Source organism: Octopus bimaculoides, chromosome 11, assembly GCF_046866305.1.
Source record: "Octopus bimaculoides isolate indiv1 chromosome 11, ASM4686630v1, whole genome shotgun sequence".
Lineage (NCBI taxonomy): Eukaryota > Metazoa > Mollusca > Cephalopoda > Octopoda > Octopodidae > Octopus > Octopus bimaculoides.
This window is the reverse complement of record NC_142938.1, coordinates 30,867,017-30,877,016: the sequence shown is the minus strand read 5'-3', so window position 1 is coordinate 30,877,016 and position 10,000 is coordinate 30,867,017. Positions and strand designations below refer to the sequence as shown.

The window sequence follows — 10,000 nt, the reverse complement described above, 5'->3', positions numbered from 1 at the left end:
CTACAGCCCACAATTCATAGACCATATCCCACACACCACATCCCACAATCACACAGCCAAGCGATCACAAGCTACATACCAATATCACGTGACTGTAAGGATCCCGATATTTGTGATAACAATGTGTAGCAATTACCATTGGACTAAATTCTACGGATGATGGATGTCACGTGATGTCTTGATATCGCTGAGTCAATGATTGGTTACTTAAATATATACACATATGTGTGAGTATATTACCCAAGTTTTACATACACACACGCACTCACACACACGCACATGTATATGTATATATACATGTATATATACATGTATATATATATATATATATATATATATATATATATATATATATATATATATATATATACATGGTCTGGTTTTCACATTTTTATTAAGATATTTTGAAAAATATAAAATATTTACTATTCTTTTATTCTTTTATTCTTTTACTTGTTTCAGTCATTTGACTGTGGCCATGCTGGAGCACCGCCTTTAGTCGAGCAAATCGACCCCAGGACTTATTCTTTGTAAGCCTAGTACTTATTCTATCGGTCTCTTTTGCCGAACCGCTAAGTTACGGGGACGTAAACACACCACCATCGGTTGTAAAAAAATTAATATTTTTTTAAAATGCCATAATAAAAAACGTGAAAACTAGACCATGTTTTAGCTTTATTTAACTGGTATATTACTCTATACACATTTACACAAATTCAGAAAGTACACACACACACGCGCGCACACGCACACACACACACACGCATATATACATTTCAATGTACGCCGACACAAACTCGCACAATGTGCATATGTAAATGTACTCAATCATATATGCATATAATGCAATTTTGCATATAATATGCATGTATGTATATATTTATGTATTATACATAAATCTGATCAACTGGAAATCCCTAAAATTTGCTGCCCCAGTCTGGCCTCATTGCAATGGATTACAAGCGATAAAAGTAAAAGTGAATACATTTTCAAAACTAAACATGCGGTCACATATCTGTTTCAAGCTATGTTGTACAACTAAAGGCTGGTCATAGTTTGAAATCTTTGACGTTAGAGATCTTAAATCTGCGATTAAATTGAAATTAAGATTAACCTGAAATAAATGATAAAAATGGAGTCTTTCTCTCTCTCTCTCTCTCTCTCTCTCTCTCTCTCTCTCTCTCTCTCCCTCTCTCTTTCTCTCCCTTTCTCTCTTTCTTTCTCTCTCTCTGTTTATCTATCTATCTATCTGCCTGCACACAACACGTACATATCTATATTTGTATATATATCTACATATATATACAAATATAGATATGTACGTGTTGTGTGCATATATATGAACGTTTACCTATATAACATGCACCCACTGGCGTGGTTGCGTGGTAAGTAGCTTACTAACCACCCACATGGTTCCAGGTTCAATCCGACAAAAGCCTTGTGAGAGGATTTGGAAGACGAAAACTGAAAGAAGCCCGCCGTATATATATATATATATATATATATATATATATATATGCGCGCGTGTGTGTGTCAGTGTTTGTCACCACTTGACAACCGGTGTTGGTGTGCTTACGTCCCCATAACTTAGGGCAAAAGGTATACTATATATGCATATCATAAGTATGTATATATATATGTGTGTGTGTGTGTGTGTGTGTGTGTGTTTGTGTATCTGTTTGTTGCCCCGCCATCGCTTGACCACCGATGTTGGTGTCTTTACGTCCTTGTAACTTAGCAGTTCGGCCTAAGAGACCGATAACTAAAAGAATATTATATATATATATATACATATATATATATATATATATATATATATATATATATATATATATATATATATATATATATATATATATATATATATATATATATATATATATATATATATATATATCTTATAGGCACAGGAGCGGCTGTGTGGTAAGTACCTTGCTTACCAACCACATGGCTATGGGTTCAGTCCCACTGCGTGGCACCTTGGGCAAATGTACTAGGATTACAAAAAATAAGTCCTGGGGTCGATTTCTTCGATTAAAGGCGCTGCTCCAGCATGGCTGCAATCAAATGACTGAAACGAATAAAAAAATAAAAGAATGTATTATATACATACTATATATATATATATTACGCACAAATGTATCTTTTATAAATATATATATTTATACGCCTGGTTTAGAATAGAGGCAGCTGATGAAGGAATAATTCCAAGTGGCTATTTGTTTTCCTATGTGTTCGTTCCGTTGTCTGTAGTTCATTTTTCTAACGTCCTGTACCCGAATATGCATCTATATACACATGTAGATGTAAGTATGTACATATATGTGTGTATACATGCTTATATATCCTTTGTATTATATATATATATATATATATATATATATATATATATATATATATATAAGGAAGTTAAATGTTGTAGCATGTCGTAGATTGACCATTGGTTTCGCATCTATGAAGCGCTTAGTAGTATGGTCGACTCGAGTCTGACGGGTCGCCTGTACTGCTAAGCGCTTTATAGGTGTGAAACCAACGGTCACTCTATGATCGGCCATAACATTTAATTTCCCAAAAATATATTCCTGCTCTAATGCTTTAGAGATTGCTTCTTTTTCGGATATATGAACTACTGGCGATTGACAAATATATAGTCCTTCAATTTCTGACCACCAAATCGATTCACAAGGCTTTGGTCGACTGAAGACCCTTGACTAGGGGGACAACAAACGTGACTGAAAGCAAAACCATATGGCTGTGAAGCAAGCGTCTTCCGAAACATCCATGCTTACGCTTATATACACTTATACACTTATACACACACACATATGGATCTGGTGCCGCAGTTACTTATACTCTGAGGATTATCTTAAGGGAGACGCAATATCACATTTAGGTTTATACCATTTGGGACAAACTACAGCCAAATGACGTAGGGAATTAATACGATAAACAACCACACACATACATACGCACCACACGCACTATTTTTCTCCTTTTCGTTCTCTCTCTCTCTCTCTGTCTGTGTCTTTTTCGGCTGACACGATTAATTCATTAATTTATTTCATATACATATATGTGTGTGTGTGTGCGTGTATATATATATATATATATACATATATATATATATATATATATATATATATATATATATATATATGTATGTATGTATGTATGTATGTATGTATGTATGCATGCATGTATGTATGTATGTATGTATGTATGTATGCATGTATGTATGTATGTATGTATGTATGTATGTATGTATGTCTGGCTGGTTGGCCCATCCCTTCAGTTTATTGAGTGTGTGTGTCTTAGAAAGGGAAAAGTAATGATTACGTTGACTGTTATAACTCTCTCTCCCTTTCTCATCCCGCCCTCACTCTCTCTCTCTCTCTCTCTCTCTCTCTCTCTGTAAACGTGTTTTTGCGCGTGTGTGTATGTATATATATATATATAACATACATACATGCATGCATACATACATACATACATACATACATACACACATGCATACATACATACATATACATACACACCACACACACGCACACACGCACACACATATATATGCATGTGTGAGTGTGAGTAATTTTACTTCTTTCAGTCACTTGAATGCGGCCATGCTGGACCAAGTTTACGATCGTTTGTTATCGATCATATCGACATCTATAGATATTTTAACCTTCTCTGTACATCGCAGATAAACCTAACCGAAAGTCCCACATTGAACATACATAAAAAAAAAAAAAGATACATACACTCACACAGACACACTCACGCACAGTTGCACACGCACAAACATATACACTCACTTATAAACATACATAGCGTTAATCTTAATCAACCACTATCCAAGAGACTAGTGACCAACCGCAAGCGGCCATCTTGAATACACTTGCTCCCCCTATACACACCTATTAAAACAGAAGAACGCAAAACAGGAACAAAACAAATGCACAACAGTTTGGAGCAAAGAAATACTAAAGAATAAAACAATTTGTGGGGGTGACGAGGAAATATTAAACCAGTAGTAGTAGTAGTAGTACTAGTAGTAGTAGTAGTAGTAGTAGTAGTAGTAGTAGTAGTGGTGGTGGTGGTGGTGGTGGTAGCGGCAGTGGTGGTGGTATTGGTGATGGTGGTGGTGGTTTTCTAAGTTTGGTCGTTGGTGATGTTGCTGGTGGTAAAAGGAACCGTTACCTGCTACGATTTGGTCAGGTATTAAAAGCAGCCATCATTATCATCATCATCATCATCATCATCATCATCTTCAAGGATTATATTTGAGTGTGCGCGTGCGTGCATGTGTGTGTGTGTATGTGAGGAATGTGTGCGTGGGGAGTGTGTGTGTGTGTGTAGTTCTGTGTGTGTGTAGTTTTGTGTGCGTGTTGTCCTGTGTGTGTCTGTGTGGAACAAGCAGGAGAAATAAAAGTGAATACTTGGGTATAATAAATTCATATTTCCTTTTTAATCGGCAGAAATTTGTAGCAGTGACTGGTGACTATTATTCTGAACGATATTCCACGAAACGTTTGGTCCGTAAATCACTTCGCAACGTTCTGACGATGAAAGTATGTGTAAATACACACACACACACATACACACACACACACACACGCACACACACAAACACAAGCACACATATATACACACACACACACATATGCATGTATGTATAGTTGGTATGTATGTATAAATGTATGCAGGCATGTTTGTATACAAGTATGTATTTATGTGTGTGTGTGTGTGTGTGTGTATTTGTGCGTGTGTGTGTGTGTGTGTATTTGTGTGTGTGTGTGTGTGTGCGTATGTGTGTGTGTGTGTGTGTGTGTGTGTATTCAAATGTGCCTTATTTCATTACTGGTAGTTTCAACCTGCTGTTACTGCAATATATAATCAAATTGGAGCTTACAATCTATATTTTGTATATTATAACATATTCCCGCCCCCACCCCCCACCCCACACACATATACCTACAATATTGATAACATATCAGTTATATATTATATATATATATTTACACACACACATACACGCGCGTTCGCACGCGCACACACACACACACACACATTCACACACACACATATATATGCGATGAGTTTCTTATATATGTTAAATATATTCTTAAGGATATATATTTGATGTATTATGTATACATATATTCTATAATGCATTTGCCTTAATTAGATGCATAACAGAATGGTAAGAATTCTGTTTCCTAAGCACATGCTCCCCAGTTCGCTCCTACTATTTGGACCCTTGGGTAAGTGTCCTCTCCTAAAACCCTTGGCGACCAAACCCTTGTGAATGAAATTAAGAGATGGAAACTGAATGAAACTTAGGGTACGTGGTAAGCAGCTTCCTAACCACATGGTTCCGGGTTCAGTTCCACTGCATGGCACCTTGCACGAGTGTCTTCTACTATAGCTTCGGGTCGACCAAAGCCTTGTGAGTGGATTTGGTAGATGAAGACTGAGAGGAACCCATCGTATATAAATGTATATATGTATTTGTGTGAGTATTTGTCCCACCCCCCTATCACCACTTCAGGCCCAGCAAAACAGACCGATAGAATAAGTATTAGGCTTTAAAAAAGTACTGGGGTCGATTTGTTCGACTAAAACAACATCAAAGCGGTGCTCCAGCATGGCCACAGTTAAATGACTGAAACAAGTTAAACTATAAAATAATAAACAATATATAATTATTATGTGTTATATATATAAGATATATATATATATTTATATATAGATAGATATGCAGGGCAGGGAATCGTCAATTAGTAATAAAATTAATAATTAACAATTTTGCCACACATCCAAAGGCACCAAAGACAAAGTGTGGAGCTTTTCATTATGTCCAGTGCATATTTAATATATAATACATAACAGATTATATACGTATCATATATACAATAAATATACATAGAATACATTTATTAACATTTACAAGGAAACAGTTAACTGTGAGTTCGAAGCCTCACCTAACCGGACTTGTTGACATGTTGAAATTGTCCTTACATACATAGATACATACGTACATACTTACCTACATAGATACATACATAGATACATACATACATGCATACATACATACGTACATACATACATACATACATACATACATACGTAAGTACATACATACATACATACATTCATATATACATACATGTATACGTACATACATACATACATACGGTTATTACTCTTATTATTATTATTATTTATTTGTAGGAGCCATATGAATCTCCATATCTTGATATTTTCTCTGAACCAAAGTTTTAGTTTTAAGTTTCAGTTCACCTAAAAGAAAATGATTTTTCATGATGTAATCGGGATTTAATCATCAATTAAAAAATCACGTCTGAAACAGCTGTAATGAACCTGAACCCATTTCTGTTTTTTTTTCTTTAGCTATCCATCCATCCACCCACCCATCTATCTATCTATCTATCTATCTATCTATCTATCTATCTATCTATACATACATACATACATACATACACACACACACACACACACACACACACACACATACAAGCGGTGGTGTATGTGCTTATATATATACGTATATAGCCCACGTGAATTCCTACAAGGACAAAAACGATAATTTGTAGGAAGTTAACAATTTGAAAATCTAAAAAAGGTCTCGCCTTGTTTGGAGAGAGAGAGGGGGGAGGGGAGATAAAGAGAGAGAGAGAGAGAGAGAGAGAGAGAGAGAGGGAGGAATTAAATGAAGAAATAAAGAAAGAGAAGAAAGAAAGGTAGAGAGGAAAGAAGACTGAATAGACAACAAAGTAGACCGAATTAGTAAAGTAATACATGAGTGACATCTGTTGGTGAATATTTTGTATTTGTGTGAGAGAGAGAGAGAGAGAGAGAACAAGAAGGAGAAAGTAAGAGTAAGGTATAGAAAGATATATATATACATACATATATATATATATATATATATATATATATATATTCCATCTTTATATATATATATATATATATATATATATATATATATATATTAAGCTGTTAATTAGTATAATAATTAGACCTTGATCTTCGCCATATAAAGAGGAAGAGGAAGAGAGAGAGAGAGAGAGAGAAAGAGAGAGAGATTGATAGATAGACATTCAAAGGGACAGATGGACAGATAGGCAACCTAACATATATACATACAGACAGACACAGATAGACACAGACAGACAGACAGACAAATAGACAGACAGACAGACAGTCAGACAAATAGACAGACAGACAGATAGATACTAAAATATTAGATGAAAACAGTGAAACATTTGTCCACTAAGTGAATGACATCGATTGGTGAATGTTTTACATGGGAGAGAGAGGGAGAGAGAGAGAGAGAGAGAGACGGTGAGAGTGAGGTAGACAGAGAGAGATAGACGGATAGAGAGAGAGAGAGAGAGAGAGAGAGAGAGAGAGAAAGCGAGAGGCGGAGATGGAGTCAGAGAGAATGCTATAAAGGGAAGGAGAGAGCGAACGAGCGAGCGAGAGAGAGAGAGAGAGAGAGAGAGAGAGAGAGAGAGGTTAGGCCTCCTAACATCAGCTACTACTACTACTACTACTACAAGCACTGCTACCACCATTATTACTACAGTCGTTATTAGCATCAACAAGAGCAGCAGCAGCAGCCGCGGCCGCAGCAACGGCAGCAACAACAACAACACCAACACCAGCAGCAAGCTGTGAGGACAGCAAACAACCGGAACCCGAAAGAACAAGTGGAGACAGCCGAAGTAGGAACGAAGTAGCAGAAAGGAATAAATCGTAGATATAGATATATATATATATACAAGCGACCTACCAATATAGACATATTCTAATTCACAGAAACATATTTATATACATATGTAATATATACATGTACAAATATATTTTCTATACACACACGCACAAATTGTGTATATTATACATGTATAATTGTACAGCTGGAAACGTTGTAAATATTGCATTGAAGAGGAAGAAATATTAATCGAAGGATTTTAAGGAACGGAACAAGAATTCGCGGGAAGTTACGGCTAGGAGTTTCTTCACACATCGGATAATGTTATGCACTTATACATAAATATAATCATACATAGACACATTCATGCGTAAATATAGACATACATACGTACATAAATTGATGCATACATAAATACACATACACACACATAAATATTTATATATATATACATATACACACAAAACATACCTTCGCTATATTACCTACAATTAAATTACGTACGGTATGATGGTGTATCACTTATAAATTACATTTGTGTTCTCTCTCTTTCACATTATACATATCTATATATGTGTGTGCGTGTGTGTGCGTGTGTGTGCGTGTGTGCGTTGTGTGTGTATATATAAACACCCGTACGTACATGTTTTACATTTATTATGAATGCTTATTTTCACTGCTAACTAGAATTATAATTTAGTGTGTGTCTGTGTGTGTGTGTGTGTGTGTGTGTGTTCTTCTCTCTCTCTCTCTCTGCCTCTCCCTTTATATATGGGGGAGAAAGTGAGAGAGGATTAAGAGAGAGAGAGAGAGAAAAGGAAAGAGAGATAGAAAGAGGGTGGGTAGATATCGGGGGGGTTACAATTCTAATTTGATAGACATAAAACATGGCCGAATGGTGTTGTTATTATAACTGATACCTTTATCCAAACCACTACATTAACAACGACGACGGTCGAACAAGGTGGGACGCTAGAGTCCTCTCCATTTTTAGGTAGAAGACACATTCTACACAAGAATAATTGTCATTTGTTAAAAAGAAAGTAAACATCAATATTTTAACAAATTTGTATATAACTAAATATATACATATACATACGTACTTACCTATATATATACATGTATAGTGACTATATAGTGGCTATTTTTCAAGAGATATTTATTCAAAAGTACACATATATATTGTATATTGCCTAATATATTTAGTATACACAAGTTATATTACAAATAAATACTAAAATATATTTAGTTTAGTATATATACTATATATATATATATATATATATATATATATATATATATATATATATATATATATATATATATATATATATATATATATACCAATACATAATATACACAGACATATACACATCCTTACATACGCACACACACAAATATATATATGTTTAATTTGGATATCCTTTAGCGCGATATCAAAGGAATTTACCATCTATACTGTTTATGACATAAACATATAATATCGAAGTTCATACGACTTTATATTATGACAAGGAACTACCTGTGAAGACGTACATAATTAATATCAAACGATATACATTGAAAACAAGGAATATATACGATATACAGATGTATAATATACGCACCTAATTTCGAGGCAAATATTTAAACCGGCATGTTGAAATTTAATAGTATTTAATTCATATATATGTATATTTATATTTATTTATACACGATTGATATTAATAATAGCGATGTATGTAAGAATGCATGTATGAATGTATGTATAAAGTATATGTCAGCTTTGTATATTGTTATGGTTTATAGATATCTATGAAGGTTAAACATATATATGTTTCAACACCATGAAAAGAAGCATAACGTAAACATTATTTTATACACACATACATATACACAATACTTAAACAGATAAAAACTCATATATTTCACGTATACATATATACATATTTATATACATGTTAAGATAAGCATATATGTGATAATTTTAATTGGATCTACAGCCAGCGATACTCTGTTAATTTTTGTGTGTGCGCGTATATATATATATATATATACATCACCTCGGCCATCGTTTCCAGAAACAACAAGAATAACTACAGGAATTAATCTGGAAAATTTAGAACTGAACAACAACGGTAACACCAAGACAATAATTTTATCATAATTAATAATAAAATACACCAAATAAAAAAAAAACGCATAAAAACATCAAAAATAAGAAAAAATGCAATTGTGATAAATTGAAAATATGTCAAATAATAATAATAATAATAGTAATGATAT

General features: G+C 34.2%; 1 protein-coding gene across 7 annotated transcripts in view; it reads left to right on the top strand.

Annotated features, from left to right (window-relative positions):
• The window catches only part of LOC128249065 (homeobox protein six1b-like), a 526,697-nt gene that overhangs the window by 255,416 nt on the left and 261,281 nt on the right, over nucleotides 1-10,000 (top strand). The window lies entirely within an intron of this gene.